General features: G+C 48.6%; 2 pseudogenes; both read right to left on the bottom strand.

The window, feature by feature from the left end:
- Positions 1 to 1832: 1832 nt before the first annotated feature.
- Positions 1833 to 6760, bottom strand: LOC136570593 (class I histocompatibility antigen, F10 alpha chain-like; annotated as a pseudogene).
- A 9268-nt stretch (positions 6761 to 16028) lies between these two features.
- Positions 16029 to 17597, bottom strand: LOC136570592 (uncharacterized; annotated as a pseudogene).
- Positions 17598 to 17979: the final 382 nt, after the last annotated feature.

Raw genomic sequence — 17979 nt, 5'->3', positions numbered from 1 at the left:
GGGGAAACAAGCTGGGGATTAAGTAACCAGTGTCCAATCACTGACAGAGGTCATGGTGACCTTCGCTGAAACAGGAAGATGGGGGAGAAAATCGCTTGCCAGAAAATGAAGATAGCCTAGGTAGAGTAGCTATAAGAATGTAAACATAGAAACAAAATAATCATTAGAGCATAGAAGTAGGTGTGGTTGATCTAAGTGTGCTTTAACCAATAATGAGCTCAGCTTTTGCAATATGTATAAGCTTCATTAACACCAATATAAATATGTGTGAGCTATCAATAAACTTTGGGATTTACTGTTCACGCATATTGTGTGAGGCAATTCTTCCACCGTTCACGACAATTATTGTTTACATTTTGTTCCTGAGGCCTCTCGGCTTCTCAGGAGGAAAAAATCCTAAGGAAAGGATTTTTCATAAAATATGTCTGTGACACCTCACCCCTCCCTCATCTCCTTCATCTCCTCTTTGAGATTTTTAATCACAGCAGAGACATGAGCCAGCATTGGGCCATTGATCATACTCTCATCTTTCTAAGCTTGTTGGCAACAGAGCCCACTGTCTCTTGGTTGGTATCTGCATTAATCATTGCAATGAAGGTGGTGTATTGAGATGGCCTCAGATTTGCCAGGCTCCACAACATTTACCCTGTGCACCCGACCTTGTCAGGGTCATTTTCATGCTGTCCATCCCTCCCAAAGAGTCCCTCCAATGCTGCCACTTCTCTCAGCTGTTGGATCCCTTCCTCAAGGGTCTTCCAGCACATTCTATGGTGGTGCTCCTGCATGCTCTCCCTGTGGACAAACCTCTCTCTGACACTCATTAAAAGCTGCTCCCAGAGGGAAGGGGACCCCTGCTCCTTCAGCATTTGGCTCACCTCGTTTATCTCCTTCACCAGAACCCCCATCCAATCTGGGTAGTTTATAGCTGAGGTGGGCTGTGGGGCAGGGCCAGGCTCTGGGGCAGCATCCCTTGTCTTTGGGGTAGGTGTCAGGGTGGTTATCCAAGTTAATCTTCTCTTATCTCTAAATGCTAAACAGAACAAGCCTTCCAGCAACACCAGCCACTGTTTGATATCATTAGTATTTAGAGTGGATCTGAACCCTTCAAAAACTGGTAGAGCAGACCCAAAGAGATGGCTAAAGGGTTGGGAGAAGATTTCGCCCGGTGTCGTTTCCTCACAGCAGGTGCTATTATTAACGTAACCCCAAAAACATACAGTTAGGGTGTGATAGCTGTGAATCCATGTGCCTGCTTTCCAGAGGAAGTTAAAAATCCATGAATTCCTCCCCTTATTCACCCATAAAACAAACTGGATAACAGCCACAGTAGCCTTGGTTATAGGACCCATGTTTAGATAAGGGCCTGCAAATGGGAGAAATGTAGCCACAACCACATGCCACCCAAACCAAGGTAAGCTGGACCACATGATGACAGCTTAACAAGGTTTCTGTAGCAGCGTACAAAAATTAGATTACTCAAGAACTGTTATTTCCTTTTTATTTCTGTGCCCTCGAGCCTCACGTTAAGCACCAAAATCTGTCTTGGTTTGGAAAGACAGGAGTCTCCTAAGGAAGGCAGGAGCCTCCCCTGAAATGGAGAATGTAAACCCCCTCCTTCCAAATTGCTATAAATTTTAAATTAAGGGGCCCTCAGGCAAAAAATATGGGAGCAGGGATAACAGTTCTTTAGTAGGGAAGAAAATAAAAGGATAAAATAAACAATGCAATAAACTAAAACAACACTGACAGAGTCAGAACACAACCTGACACCCTGTGGGTCAGGGTATTGGTAGCAGTCCAATTGGAATCGTGGCTGCAGCCCTCCTAGAGTGTCAGGTGGGTTCTGTTGGAGCAGGGATCCTGTAGAAGAGTGTAGTCTTCCTCTGAAGATCTAGGGGAAGAGAGCAGCTGTTTCCTCTGGGAAATCCAGTGGAGAAAGCCATGCTGGTGTTCCAGAAATGCAAGATTATATCCAGGTAGGAATGCTTGGCTCTCCCCTCTGGGTGGAGCATCTCACACTGGGATGCTGTAGTTCTTATCAGTTGTGCAGTGACATTCAATAGCCTGTTATCAATGGATGTCTCCCCAGTTGTGGAAGAGATAAGGAAAACTGCCTACTTAACAGAAGACAACTGCCATACAGGTGGCAAATAGAATACAATTTGCTTGACAATCCAGGATATTGCCCCAAGCAGAATTTATTGCCCCAAGCAGGATAATTTCACACCAGAACTGAAGCATTGTGAATATTTGTGGTTATTGGCTTTAAAACACTGGGACATGGAAAAGGGGAAATGGATCTGTTACCAAGAGCTGCGAGGTGGGTGGGAGCAGTGGGATGAGCTCTGCTGGCAGCTCTCAGCTTTCCCAGGAAGAGGGAAGGAGCCGGATCCAGTCCCATGGATCCCTCAGGTAGTGATTACTACCAGATGAGAGAGGGTCACAGTGTCACCCTGTCCCTGTCCCCATTCCACAGGATGGACCTGGCTGGAGCCCCTTGGGAGAGGGAGCTGCTCCAGAATCCTACCTGACCCCACCCCAATCCTGCTCCATCCATCTATCCCACTTGATCCTGCCCCAGTCCTGTCCCAGTCCTGCTCCATTGATCCCACCTGATCCTGCTCCATCCATTCTACCCAATCCTGCACTGGAATCCCTCCCTGATCCCACTCCATCACTCCTGCCCCAATCCTGCTCCATCCATCCCTTCTGATACTGCTCCAGAATCCAGCTCCAATCCCACTTTACAATTCCACCTGATCCCACTCTAGACCCCTGCCCTGATCCAAAATCCCTCCCCAATCCCAGTCTGTCCATCCTGCCCCAATCTCCCTCTGGAATCCCACCCTGATCCCATGCTGTATCTGCAGTGGAGCCATTCATTCCCATGTCTTTTCCTGCAGAGAGAGAAGATCCATGAGATTCCAGCATGGATCACACACTGGGATTAACCCCAGGATCCATCCTGGGATCCACACAGAGGGGATCCAGAGCTGGATCCGCCATTGGAACTCACCGGCTGCCGGGTTGTATCCATTCCTGTCCCTCCTCCCTGTGGAAACAAAGTGGGATCAGCATCGGTGTCACAGGATTCCCAGAACGGTGCTGGGTGGATCCGTGTCCCTTCCCGACCCCCATCCCGTGTGTTACCAGATTGGAGCTTCCAGACACCGAATCTGATGAGGACAACGATGAGGATGAGGATGGCAGCGATGACAGACACAGCGACCACCACGGAGAGATGGGATAGTGAGGAGGGGGAGGGGAATCCCCATTTAGGAATTCCAAATTCCCAATCCCCACATTCCCAGCCTCACCCCAAGCGAAGATCCCGGGCTCTGGCATTCCGGGATGCTCCACCCTGCACCGGTACTGCTCCCGCTCCTCCGGCAGCGCCTCGATCCTGGCCCAGGTGTGGAAGGTGCCATCGCTGTTGGGAACGATCCCGCCCCACTCCGTCTCCTGATCCAAGGTTTCACCCCCCTTCATCCAGCTGACTGCGATTGTGTTGGGGTAGAATCCGTACACGTGGCAGGACAGGATCAGCGTCCTGTGTTCCTCTCTTCCGGACACGTGGACATCAGGGGGCTCTGGAATGGGATAATGGTGAGGGACATCCATGGAATGGTGAGGGACATCCCATTGGAACGGGACTGGGGTGAGTTCTACCTATGGAATTCCCACTGGAATAGGATGAGAGTGACATCTGCCCATGGAATTCTCAGTGGAATGGGATTGGGGTGAGATCTGCCCACAGAATTCCCACTGGAATGGGATCAGGGTGAGATCTGACCATGGAATTCACACTGCAATGGGATTGGGATGAGATCTGACCATAGAATTCCCACTGGAAATACTGTGTTCCCAAGTCCTCCATTCCCAAATCCCTCACAGGAATTCTGCTCCCACCTTTGCACTCCAGCTCCTTCTGCCCATATCTGATGTGCCTCTGGAGCCATTTTGGGCAGATGTGGTTCAGATAATTTGTCCACATCTCAACCCCGTTCAATTCCTGTTCCCAGCGTCTCCTGGTGATCTCAGCAGCGCCGTCGGCCGGCACGAATCTCCTGAATCCCAGGTCAAAGGAGATATGATCCCACCCATCGTAGCCAATCTGGTGGGATCCACGGACACTCCCATTGGACAGGAAGTCACAGCCATAAACTGTCAACCTTGTGTGGAGACCTCAACCTTGTGTGGAGACCTGGGGGGATTGTACCCACAGAGACCCCTGGAATTGTGTCCCAGCCCCACAGAGCCCCATTCCAGCCCTTTGGAGCCGCAGAGTCTGATGGAGACCCACAGAGCCTCATCCCAGCCCCTTGGAGCCCCATGGATCCACATCCCAGCCCCATGGAAGTCAACCCAACAGATCCCATCCCAGCTCCACAGATCCCAGCCCCATGGATCCAATCCCCAGCCCCATGGATCACAAGATATTCCATCCCAGTCTAATGGATCCCCATTGCAGCCCCTTGGAGCCCTATGAATCCACATCTGACACCTATAGATCCCATCCCAGCCCCATGGATGCTCACCCCAGCCCTACAGACCCCACTCCAACCCCATAGATCCCATCCCAGCCCCACGGATCCCCATCCTAACCCCATGGATCCCCATCTCAGCCCTACAGTTCTTATCCTAGCCCCACAGATCCCATCCCAGCCCTACAGTTCCCATTCCAGCTCAACAGATCCCATTCCAGCCCTATGGATCACAAGCTATCCTGTCCCAGTCTAATGGATCTCCATTTTCAGCCCCTTGGAGCCCTGTGAATCCACATCCAAGATCTACAGATCCCATCCCAGCCCCATAGATCTGTACCCAAGTCCCACAGATCCCATTCCAGCCCCACAGATCCCATCCCAGCCCCATGGATTCATATCCCAGCCCCATGGATCCCATCCCAGCTCAACAGATCCCATCCCAGCCCCATGGATCCATATCCCAACCCATGGATCACAAAATATCCCATCCCAGCTTAATGGATCCCCATTTCAGTCCCTTGGAGTCCTGTGAATCCACACTGGGGATCTACAGTTCCCATCCCAGCCCCACGAATCCACATCCCACCCCCATGGATTCCAACCCAAGTGCACAGATCCCATCCCAGCTCCATGAATGACAAGCTATCCCATCCCAGTCTAATGGATCCCCATCTCAGCCCCATCGATCCCCATCTCAGCCCTACAGTTCCCGTTCCAGCCCCACAGATCCCATCCCAACGCCATGGATCCCAACCCAGCCCCATGGATCTCATCCCAGCCCCATGGATCCATATCCCAACCCGTGGATCACAAAATATCCCATTCCAACCTAATGGATCCCCATTTCAGCCACTTAGAGCCCTGTGAATCCACATCTGAGACCTATAGATCCCATTCCAGCCCCATGGATCCAATCCCCAGCCCTACAGTTCCCATTCAAGCCCCACAGATCCCATCCCAGCCCCATGGATCCCAGCCCTACAGATCCCATTCCAGCCCTATGGATCCCCGTTCCAGTCCCACAGCTCCCCTCACTCATCGCCGCTCTGGTTGTACCGCTCACGCAGTATCTTCAGGTTCCTGACATCACTGTGCTGGTTCCTCACATTGGTCTGGGTCCCCATATCCAATATTCTGGCTTGACTCCATCCTTTATCCACTGCATCAGCGGCACTTTCCGGCCCCGCTCGCTGTCGTAGTGCACGAAGGGGATCCCATCCAGGTACCCAATGGACATGTACTGGGGGATCCCCGGGCTGGGCTCTGACACCACCACGTGCAGGTAACGCAGGGAGTGGAGAACTGGGGGGACACGGAGATTTGGGGGGATTGAGGAGATCATGGATCAATGAAAGGGGAACTGGGAGAGCTGGGAAGGGGTTTGGGGTTCCTGGGGACAAGGAAAGGGTGTGCAGGGTGGGAGAGGCGGGATGGACAGGAAAGGGCCTGCAGGGGGTCCTGGTGTCTAGGAATGGGGGCTCAGGGGGTTCCAGGGTTATGGAAAGGGGGAGAGGAGGTACAGGGACTGGGAAAGTGGCATGGGGGTTCCAGGGGATGCATATGCCCAGGAAAGGGGATCCAGGGGTCCCCAGTGCCAAGGAATGAGGGGTCACAGGGTGGGGAGACCTGGGAATAGGAATCTGGGGGTCCTTGATGCAGAGAAATGGGGGGGCTGGGGACTGAGAAAAGAAGGAATGGAAGTCCAGGGGTCTCAGGATCAAGGAAAAGAGGGGTCTGGGGACTGGGGAAGGCAGGATGGATGGGAAAGGGGTTGCAGGGGGGAATTGGTACTGGATAAGGGGGTGCAGGGGGGTCCCAGTGCCCAGAACTGAAAATTCAGGGGGGTCCTGGGGCCCAGAATCCCCCCAGGGACCCTCCTGGACATCCTGAGACACCTCCCCCCGCAGGACGAGCAGGTCCCGGTGCCGGGGAAGAGGGTACAGGGGGGTCTCGGTGCCCGGACATGGGCGCCCAGGAATGGGGGCTCAGTGGATTCTGATGCCTGGGAATGGCGGTTCGGGAGGGTTTTCCTGTCCAGGAATGGGGTTCCGGGTCTGGCGAAGGGGGTTGAGAGGGGTCAGTAGACTCAAAATTGGGGTACAGGGGGGTTCCCTTGCCCAGGAATGGAAGTCTAGGGCGTTCCCGGTGGCCGGAAATGGAACTTCAGGAGTTTCCCCGTTTCGGGGTTCCCACTCACCTTTGGTCGCGCCCCCCGGGTCCCCCAGGAGCCCCAAGAGCAGCCCCAGAGCCAGCGCTGGAGCCATGGCGCTGCTCCGCTGCGGCCCCGCCCACAGCCCTGGCCCCGCCCCAAGGAAAAGCGGGGGCTGGGGTGTCTGAGATGGGGGAGGGCCAGGAAAGGGGGTGCAGGGGGGCTTTGGTGCCGGATAAGGGGGTGCAGGGGGGTCCCTGTGCCTGAGAATGGAGGGTTTGGGAGGGTTCCAGTCCTGGATATGGGGGTGCACGGGGGTCCTGGTGCAGCAGAATGGGGGGGTCAAGGACTCCCAGTGCTGTATAAGGGGATGCAGTGGGGTCCCGGTGCCCAGAAATGGGGGTTCAGGGGGGTTTCCATGCCCGGGATTTGGGGTTCAGGGGGTTCCAGTCTCCAGATAAGGGGGTGCAGGGATTATCGGGGCTGCGGAAGGGGGTACAGGGAGGCTCCCAGTGCCCCGAAATGAACGTTCAAGGCGGTCTCTGTGCCCAAGAAGGGGGGTTCGCCTGGAAATGGAAGTTCGGGGGTCCCCGTGCCCAGGAATTGCGGTTCAGGGGGGTCCCGGTGCCGGGGCAGTCCCCGGTCCCCGGGCGGGTCCCGGTGCCGCAGCTGGGGAGACGCGAAAGTGACCGGGGCAGCGCGGGGAGGGAGAGGGGACAGAGCAAACCCTGGGAATTCCCCTGAACCCCCCCGGGACCTGCCAGGACATCCCCGCAGGACGCACAGGGGGTGGAGAACTGGGGGCACGCAGAGATTGGGCGGTCTGGGGGCGTCCGAGGGCTGGGAAGCAGAACCGGGAGAGCCGGGAAGGGTCCAAGGTTCCAGGAAGGGACTGTGAGAGGTGGGCTGGGGGATCCAGGGGGTCCCTGAGCCCAGAAAAGGGGGTCCAGGAGTCTCCATTGTTCAGGGAAGTGGGGTCTGGGAGCTGGGAAAGGCAGAAAAGGGGGTTCAGGGGGTCCCTGGGTCACGGAAAGGGGGCTCTGGGGCTGGGAGAGGCGGGCGGATGCCGGGGACGCAGCTTGGGTGTGTCACGATCCGTCCTTATGAATGGGTTTCGTGATGGTTCGTGGATTGATCTCAGGGTGCAAAAGAACTGACACGGTACAAGGGGGTTTGCAGTGACAATCAAAACAAATGCACCTTTATTGAAATAACCACAGCAAAAATGCCTTGGGAAGGAATCAGGGAAAAAAGGAAAAAATAAGGGAAAAGAGGGAGGAAAAAGAATGGGTATATAGCTACCAAACGTCAAACTGCCAAGTCCCTCCATGTCCAGCCCATGGAGTTCACCAGGCCGCGTCCAGGGAGATCTCAGAGGCGCAGTTCATCTGGACCCCAATTACACTCTTTTTTGATGGGGGAAGGGGGGATGGATTTTGCAACCAAATCAAAGGTAGTTTACTGTATCTTCAGGGGGAAAGAATGGTGTTTGGAAAGGGGTACACACAGTCCATGTTTGGCAGTAGGTGAGAGCCATTGTTTTCGTGGTTGACTGCCTGCACCTGCAACATCCATCTTGCTTTGGGCAGCTTTCCTTCCCCCGCCACTGCACACCTCTCCCGGGTTGGGGGTTTCAGTCCCAGTCTCTGGAAGAAGGTGAGAGGGGGCCTTCGCACATGGGGATTTCATGTCTCGGTCTCTTGATGAAGAGGCTTCTTACATCTCGGTTTGTCTGTCATGGTGGTTATGAACGAGCGAGAGGCATCTTCTTTGGGGGGAACCACCCTAAAGCCTAGGAGAAGTTCAGCCAGGCCGAGAGGCGGGGAGAATTCCAGAGCTATTGTGCAAAAGGGCAAAATGCCCTTTGAGCTCAGGGTAGCATATAGCAAATGCACCTGTGAAAACAATAATTGAGCAACACTCTCAGGTCTCAGGCATATGACTTTCCCCTACAGGATCAGAAACTTCAGACAGGAGGGGTCTGTTTTTCAGTGCCCCCCCGCAATGACGATCGTGAGGCAGATGAGGGATATTTCAGACAGACTCTCACACGACCCCGTGACTCACAATTGTCTTGAGGGATCTTTATCAGCAGCGCTCTAGAGTATCATTGATGAGTCTTCAGGACTGGCCGTACGTTGGTAGTATAACCCTGAAAAATAGGGACAGTATGACAGAGAGAAGAAAGAGAGAGAGAGAGAGAAAAAGGAGGAAAAGAAAGGATAGGAAAAAGAGGGGGAAAAGGGAGACAATAAACAAACATAATTAATATTGATTATAACAGTATTATTTTCATAACAATTTTCAAAATGCTTAATTGTTGCAGTGTGATGTAATACTCTGTTTCAGCTATCCCACTTCCTCTCTCAGGTGTGCCAACAACCTCTCCCTTCCCCTCCCCCTTGCCCCCTTGCTAAGTGCTGTCCGTCAAGCTTAACATTCCAGCAAGGGCATCATCTGATTGGCAAAGTTCAAAAGATGCTTCTCAGCCCTGGCAACATTGGGCTATCCAGGTGTCACTTGTCCCCTGAGACTTCCCCCCTCACACCTGGTTGGTGCCATACCTACCCCTTCCCTCCCCCTCTCCCCGGGCTTAAAATACACAGCGACCACGTGGCTCTGAGTTCTGTTGGAGCTGTTGCAACAGTCAGAGGTCTGTGACTTAGGAATAAAGCTCTGGATCAAAACCTCCAGCAGGACCCATCTCCTTTTACCTTCACCATCGCCTAAAGTCTTTCCACCAGAGGTAAACCTGAGTTCCTGCTTGCCTGGACTTGTCCCAAGCGCCAGCTTCAATACCCAGCTAGCCAGGGGTGTCTCTGGGGTGAGACCACCAGAGCTGCCACCTTTGGTCCAGCAGCAAGGCCAGACGACCCCAGGCACATTCCATCCGGCAATATTGGGAATTAACCCTAATAGTTAATTAATTAAAATAGTATTATTTTTGTAACAATTTTCAAATGGTTGAAACAAATAACAAATAATCAAAAGCAAAACAATAAACAAATCATAATATAAGCATTAACTTTAAAATTATTTTCTAAAACAATTCACTAAAAATTGAAAGTAATTCTCACAAAATCATAAACGGGAATCAAGGATTGCTCTAAAACGCAAATGCTTAATTTGTAATTGCCTTGTGTCAATTGACTTGGGGATGTCCACAGTGTAGAGGACATCAGCCAAGTTGTGTGCATTGACTATAGACATCAATCTTGTCAGCCGTTTCATCATCCTCCAATTCATAACGAATGGGACTGATGACAAGATAAAACCAAGCACAATTAGAATCAAAAGGGTAACGATGGGTTGACACACACTGTTCAGGACACTCGTGGCAGTAGGTGACCACCCAAAGAGGGTATCCCACCACCTGTGCTCGGCATCTTTCTTTACCCTCTCCATAACACGGTGTATCTGTCTCACATTATGATGAACAGTCACCAGGTCTTCTGTCCGTTTTTCTTTATCTTTTTGAGGATTTCTACCAAGGCTTGATGGAGCAGCACTTGACTTACCAAAGTGAGGTTCATCCTGATAGGAGTAGGCATCAGTTTGTGAATCAGTGTGTAGTTGGATTGCAATAGGTAGTGAGAGGTAACTGGAGCTTCATAAAAGAAATCACATCCTGTAATCCTGGTAAAGTTACAAGCACAAACATTTGAATGATTTTTAGTATCTACTACAATATTCTCTATGAATACAAAATCACAAGCAGTTCTGAAGCATGCACACCTGTTGCCTATATATACAAGGACTGTTTCAGAAGTCTCATTAGGATGAATTTCAAAATGACAGATATTTTGCTCTGTGTCTAAACAAATGTCTTGAGCTATGATTGCATTGCTTTCACAGATGAACCCTTGTTGTTCTCGGACAAGACAAGATTCTAAATTAACAGTTTGCCATTTCTCACCCATTTGACGGGCCCATTCCTGATGCTCATAAGGATAGAGAACAGCTCCATCATGATTCAGCCCTAATGCAATCATAGGAAATATCAAATGCACTGAGGCATTACGTATGGTTAACACAAAAGCCATGGCTGCGTTTGTAATGGGATTGTAAGTTAAATTCACTAAGTTCCACCAGGATTGGAATTCTCTTTCAAAATCAGTGGCACTGTCCCAAATTATTTTCCCAATTTCAGTAGGAAAAGTGCCTTCTTCACCTTCTCTTATCATTGAGGCAGCAACTGACTGCATCCACAATTGTGCCTGGATACAGCTGAGAGCCAAAGAAATGTTGTTTTGTGTAGCACCGAGTGTATCAATTACCAATTTGTGGTCATTTACATTTACCTTTTCCCAATTTGGCAAAATGTTTGATAGCAGCCACTGGTGTGTTCCTAAAGCCAATGACTGCAGTGGTGGTTGTAATTTGGTCAAATCTCTAGTTGTAGCAGCCAATTTTATTCATTAATACTTCTGAATCAATACTCTTTAGAATTCCCAATCCTGTTCCCACAACACCGGTTATGTCTCTTAGCGTCCGTCTTTTAAAAGAGTTCCGCTTTTGCAACCAGGTCATCCAACCCTCAAAGGAAGTTTGCAAAAAAGGCGAACAGGCCGGCTGAATTTCTGAGACATTACTTTGCATCAGCAATTTGACTTGTTTAAGAGAACCATGCTGGATTGAACAGTATTTGTTGTTGTCCTGTTTTCCTAATTGTATATGGTCCATTTTCAAAAATTCTTGGGCTAAGCATAAGCGGTGGTTGGGCTGGAGTGGTGGTGGTGCAAATTGTAACAAGTTGGGCTATAGCATTTACTATAAACTTAAAATGTAGGCCCTACAGGCCTACATTTTTTGGACCAAAGACAAACCACTTCTATGGTTTGTGCCAATGTAAAATTGTGCCAACAATCCTGTAAGCTTGGGTGCGTACAAACCTTTTCATGCTTATTTGTTTGATTTGTCAAAACACTGATTGAGGTTGTGTTACTCTGGGTAGTTCCGTTAATCATTTGGATCCTATACTAATTTTTTTCCCCACTATCCCTTGAAGCTGCCAGGTTTTTTGGTTTTCCCATTCCTGCCTAGTGTATATCTGATTTTCATGCATAATGACAGTTGATAGTTTTAAATCCTTCACATTTCCTGTGGATCCGGAAAAATGAACAAAAGCCTGGGACCAAGGCCATTCAGTATCAAGTTGACTAAGGGTGCTCTCAGTCCTTTCTACCCACTGGGGTGTGACTACTGTACTCAATGTGGACTTTGTTATAGTGTTTATCTTAAATTTGTAAACCAGGCCTTTTAAACTTTATGGATTTGTCAAGTTATTTTGCCAACAGCGTTGAAACATAAGTGTGTTTGGCTAAAGTAAAATTATGCCAGCAAGCAGTAGATTCATTTCTACAATCCTTTGTAATTGCATTGTTGGTTCTGGGGCCTAAAGTGTAGTTAGCAACATATTCCTGCCGGCAGCACAGAGCAAGGGGAATTTGTTTGGTACACTCCCACTTTGTCGTAGGACACAGTTCTGTTGTAGGGATGTGCAAATAGTTTTTTCCATCTGGTTCTAAAAAATTTCCAGCACCTGCAATGGAGGTGGCTTTCTCATAGAGAGATCCTTCCACTTTTCTGCACGCTACCACAATCGACTCACCAATTGTTCCAGTTAGGGTTCTAGTCCAGTCCTTCTGATCCCATCCCCACTCACTTGGGCGATATATCTCAGAGTCATGCAGCACTATAGGCTCTAGGTTCAGGTGGCGACCCTTGGGATATGATCCTAGAACATTAGTGTGATGGATGGTAGCTTCAGACCACGACCACTCAGCAGGATTCTGTCCATGGAATTGTGGTAGGATGCAGAAAAGCATCACCAGTGTTATCATGGTTCAGATGATCCTCATGTCCCTCAGGGTTCTTCTGTAAAAGTAAACACGACAGAATCCTGCCACTAAGGCACAGAAAAAGTTAGAATGATGGAATTATCCAGTGTGTATTTATCCAATGCTCTCTCCCTAGAGCATCAGAGGCTACCCATGCATGTTTATTCAGAGGGGTTTTTAGCACTAGTGGTAGTTCCCCTACAGTAGGGAGGTCCACCAGAACAGGTTGTCCAGGGTAATGTGCTGGAATCTTGAAATCAGCTGGTCTCCCTAGAGAGGCAATTATGCTTGGAGCTATGGGGCAAAAGGCAGTGATTTTGGGACACCCATTTACCCCCCATCTGTCATTCACACTTTTCACAGCTTCCCATAACTGAACATCCCAATTTCCCTCCTCTGGTTTCAAAAGTCATTCCAAAAGACCATTGGTCCTTTCCACGATCCCGTTAGCTTGAGGGTAGTAAGGGGTGTGAAAAGTCCATTTAATTCCTTCATTTTTTGCCAAATCCTGTACAATTCTAGCAGTGAAGTGGGACCCATTATCAGATTGAATTTCCTGTGGTTTTGGGAAAATTCCAAACCATCGCTGCAATGCTTTAACAGTATTATCTCCTGTAGCTCTTTTAAAAGCATTGGCCTGGACCATCCCAGATACAATTTCTACTCCTACCAGCACAAAGTGTTTAACTCCTGACTTCTTAAAGGGTCCAATATAGTCTACCTGCCACGCGTCCCATAAGCCTTTACCCTTCCTGAAATGCAGAGGGTCATCTTCCAAAGGATGTCTCTCCAGTCTCCAGTCTGCGATTGCTCACAGGCTGATACGCATGTTTTACACCTTTCCTTGGTGACAGGCCAACGCTGGGCCAGAGCTTCCCTGTACAAATCTTTCACACCTGTGTGCTGTCTTTTTACATGCAGCCATTCTAATAGTTGATCCCAGTCCTCTGTAATTTGTTCCTTTTCAGGGGACTTAGTCTTGCTAAACCATCAGCTTTATTGTTCCACTCTCCTGCTGGATTTCCATCTGTCTGATGAAAGGCTGCCCACCCCAACAAAGTTCCCTTGGCTTGTGATGTTCAAAATTTCTTGCCACTTTTCCTTTTGCCATACTGGAATTCTGTTAACTTCCCAATCATTTTTCTGCAAAAAGGAAGCCACTCAGTACATCCTTTATACACAGCATAGGAGTCCGTGCAGATGCAGACAGGAGAGGTATTCTGTACCTCATGTTGGAAAGCACTCCAAACAGCTCTCAGCTCCCCAACCTGAGCACTGCCTTCTCCCTCGGTAATGATTCGTTCACCAGAGGAAATGTGGAGGGCTGCTGCCCTGTATCTCCACACCTTCCCCTCCCGTTTAGCAGAGGCATCAGGGAACCAAGAATTTGCTGATCGTTTGGTGGAGAAAGGAGGGGATGTTTTAATTACAGAGGCAGGTTTGTCATGGCTGCTGCCCAAATCCTCAGTTTCTTGTAGTGCTAAATTTTTTACAGCATCTTCTGTTATTGAGAAAATGTTACAGTAATGTTCAATCTGAGCATACCAGTTTGCAACTGAGGCCCTTTGGGCCACCGTGTTGGGGGCGGGGAGGGAGGTCCCAGTAGTGACTGTCTTAATAACTTTGAAAGGGCCTCTCAAGACAACTGGTTGTTGTCGTGCATTTTTTTCCACTTCTATGAAAGCTAAGCTAACCACAAACAATCCTTTTTCCCAGGTAGTGTATCTTTTCTCAGCATCTTTGAAACCATGGGAATGGAAACCAGGAGGCCGCATCGGACCCTCAGGACCCTGCTGCCAAATGTGTACTGACAGCCCTGAGGAGGCAAATCCCCATTCCAGCTGAAAGGGATCTGTGGGATGGACAGGGTCCAGTGCTTGGTGAGCTGTTGCTTCAAAAATCAGCAATTGCAATGCTTCCTCCTGAGAAGGAGTCCAATCCCATTTCACCCTGTTTGCTCAGCAAGTCATAAAGGGGCCTGGCAATTATTGAAAGATCTGGAATGTGTTTTCTCCAGAGCACTAATAATCCTAGAGCTTGCAGGAGATCTTTCCTGGATTCAGGCATTTTGATATGATCTAAAGAGGTTAGGATATCAGGTGGAATACATGTCATACCTCCTTTCCAGCAAATTCCCAAAAACTTCTCTTCCTGAGAAGACTTCTGAATTTTCTCTGGGGGAATTTGCAAACCAAGACTTTCTAAATGGTAGATTCTTTTTTGTTGGGTATCTCCCACTGCTTCTATTTAATCTCCTCCCACAAGGATATCATCATGTATTGATAAACAGCTACAGGATCAGGTTTGGGTATTTTTTCTAATTCCTGGGCTAAAGTAGGGTGGGCCAAAGTGGGGGAGTGTTTGTAGCCTTGGGGAAGCCTAGTGAAAGTGTATTGCTGTCCTTCCCATGTGAAGGCAAATCGGTCCATACCTTCTGGCTGTATCATAAAAAACATGTCTTTGACATCTATAGTTGCCATGATTGAGTGAGCTTTTTCTTGAATTGATGTCATTAATTCAGCCAAATTTGGGACCGCTGCTGTAAGAGGGTCTGTGTTGGCATTAAGCCTGCAGAAGTCTACTGTCAGCCTCCACTTCTCATTGGGTTTCCAAACTGGCCACACTGGCAAGTTGAAAAGAGAATGGGTATTGACTATCACTCCTTGGTCTCACAAGTCCTGTATAACTGGTTTGATGCCCTCTTTGGCACCAGAATGTAGAGGGTATTGTTTTACATGAGTAATTTTGCTAGACAGTGAGGAGGATGCAGCTTGGAGCAGTCTAATGTTAAGACGTGGCACACCAAATGACCACAGGAATCCCTCAGAATCTTCCCACTGCCTCCCAGCAAGAATATCCATCCCTAATTGTTTGGAATATCCCCAATTACCATTTTGAGAACTAATTCATTCTCCTCTGTCGTTATAGAGCACAACACAGTACAATAATACACGACTCCATCAAAAGGGTGCAAGAGAGAAATTTATTAAACCAACATAGCTTTTATAGTTCTTCCAGATATTTACACCCATCTAACACGTATACAGTGCCCATTGGCCATAAAAGAGAAACAAAGTTCCCAGCAGGCGACCAGGGAGCCGCGACACTCTGGGAGCCAGCCAGAGTCCATATCTCCCAACTTTCTCTCCTTCCTCTGGTCTCCATGGTAACGACCTTGGTGTTCCTTCAGGAGAGATATGGGGCTTCTCCTTATCTTCAGGAGGCCCTGACAGCTCACAAGGACAGCACAGAATGTCTTTCCTACACTCCTCTCCATGGAGCGTGATTTTTATTAAGGCCACATTCATAGATTCTGTAGTTCCTAGGATGTTTAAAACACAACATTATTTCTTTGTTGGAACAATTCTACACTTCTGGGCATCCTTTTTGTTAGTGCAGAGATTTGTGCCCCAGTGTCAATCAGAAAGGTTACAAGTGCCTGTTTGAGGCCTGTGATAGCTGTGATCAGTATATCTCCTGATTTATGTTTAGTGAGCATTCTCAGATACATCCATGCTCCAGCCCTTCGCTCACCTATAAGGGATGGAGAGCCTAGTTTCTCTGGTTCTGTGTTTGCTTTGGCTCACATCCTAAATTCTGAGGGAGAGGCTGGGAGAGGGTTTCTTTTGGCTCACTGGCTGGATTCTGAGAAGGGAGGGGTGCACTGGGTTGAACTGATAAATTCGGTTTCTGATAGTGCCAATTAGTTATTATTTTCTGTAATTTATCAAGGGGCAAACCATCCATCACCTCTCTGGGGACCCCCCTTTTAACTTCCAACGACCACCAACGTTGGCAGTTAGAGATCTGGTTTCCCTTCCCTAAATTTTCACCGTGAGGAGCCCTGATAAACCAAACACCGTTTGTTTTTTCTGATTTCTCCTCCAGGGTTTTTACAGGTCCATCTCATCTACTGTAATTAATCAAATCTACTGCAACCTCGCTCCATGTCCAAACTTTACGGCTACTGGCAGGTGAATCAGATTGAGAAGCTGGGGGCTGTGAGGGGATGGAGTATGGAGTGAAACCAGGATCAGTAGATCCAGTTTGGTCGGTGGGGTTACCAAGGAATCTATCTAGTCTCTCTACGGGACCCAAGGCCATTATGGTTTTCTGTAAAGTAATTGCTGTAGGTTTAGGAAGCCCTCAAATTAAAGGAGTCATAATTTCAGGCTTTACAGGTAATTGCATTGGTGACTGAAAACCAGGAATCAACCTTTTTCATGAATCATTTGCAGGCAGGTGGCTTTGTGGGCGCCTTCCAAAAGCTGGTCGGGGGCACTGACTATAGCTAAAGGGTCTCCCCTTTCCAAAGGATTAATTCCCCCGGCCCAGAAAGGCACACATTGTGTCAGGGACCACGTGTCACGCTTATCTCCTGTTGTTAGGAAAACTCCATGTCCCCAGTACCCACGGGCCTCCTGTTCAGTTAATTTAATTTGATCTCCACCAGTGAGGGACACTTGGAAGACATATTCTGCCTCCGATTCTTGTGGGAGGCACCCAAATTCTTTCTTCAGCTTAGCCAATTTGGTAGTGCTGAATGGTATTTGTTTAGTTGTGATATGTGGTTCAAAATCTTCATCATTAATATAATTATATTCTGTTTTAACCAAGGGTCTCAAATGAGGGCAGCAGTTTTCTCCACAGTTTTTTTACTGCCTCTAGTTCCTTATGGGGATAAATCTGTTTAATGTGAGGAGTTTCTTTTTCCTCTGCCTGTGTTGAGGAATCAGCATTCAGTGAATTCTTAACATGTTCCTCTCTAAGGGCAGCTCGTAACAGATGGATCTCATTTCTTTCTTCATTTAATTGTTTTTGCCAAATTTCAACTAGGCTTTGAAGGGAGTCCATTATAGCTTTTTCCTCACTTCTTCACTTTAAGAGAGTTTTTATAGCTGCTGTGAGACAAGCTCCCAAAACTGAGCAGAGAATAGTTTTATTTTTGCCCAGTTTGACTTTTGTTTCATGTTGTAAAGAACATACTCTATCAATAACATTTTCCAAATTAAATCAGTTACTTTGTGCCTGTTCTTCTCCTCCGGGAGAAGGTTTGGCATTGTGTTTGGCTAGGAGAGAATAAAATTCAGCTTCAACTTTTGCGCTGAGGTTTTCCGTCATTTTGTGAAGGGACCAAACCCATGACAGGGAGGTGTAGACTTAAGGTACACAACCACACAGCCTCTGCTGTGTTTCCCTTGCTTCCCTGGGTGGGTGAAGAGACTTAAAGTGCCTGGGAGGTTCTACTCAGTTACTTCAAGGAGTCCCTTCACTTCCCAGACAGTCCAGATTCACACATACACAAAAACAGTTTCCCTTTTTGCACTAAGAGATCTGTTGTGAAATTCTGAAGGCAGAGCCCTCAATTGAGTATGGGGGTGCTTTTCACCTAGGCGTGTGCAGTTTGTGGGAAATTCAAGTCACCCTCCCTTGCTTTCTAGACAACCGCTCACCCCTTTCAGGGTATCGGGCTCGGTGCGGCTGGAGTGAAACATCCTTCCCC

Source organism: Molothrus aeneus, unplaced genomic scaffold (genome assembly GCF_037042795.1).
Source record: "Molothrus aeneus isolate 106 unplaced genomic scaffold, BPBGC_Maene_1.0 scaffold_35, whole genome shotgun sequence".
In the NCBI taxonomy this organism is placed as follows: domain Eukaryota; kingdom Metazoa; phylum Chordata; class Aves; order Passeriformes; family Icteridae; genus Molothrus; species Molothrus aeneus.
This window is presented reverse-complemented; position numbering and strand designations above follow the sequence as displayed.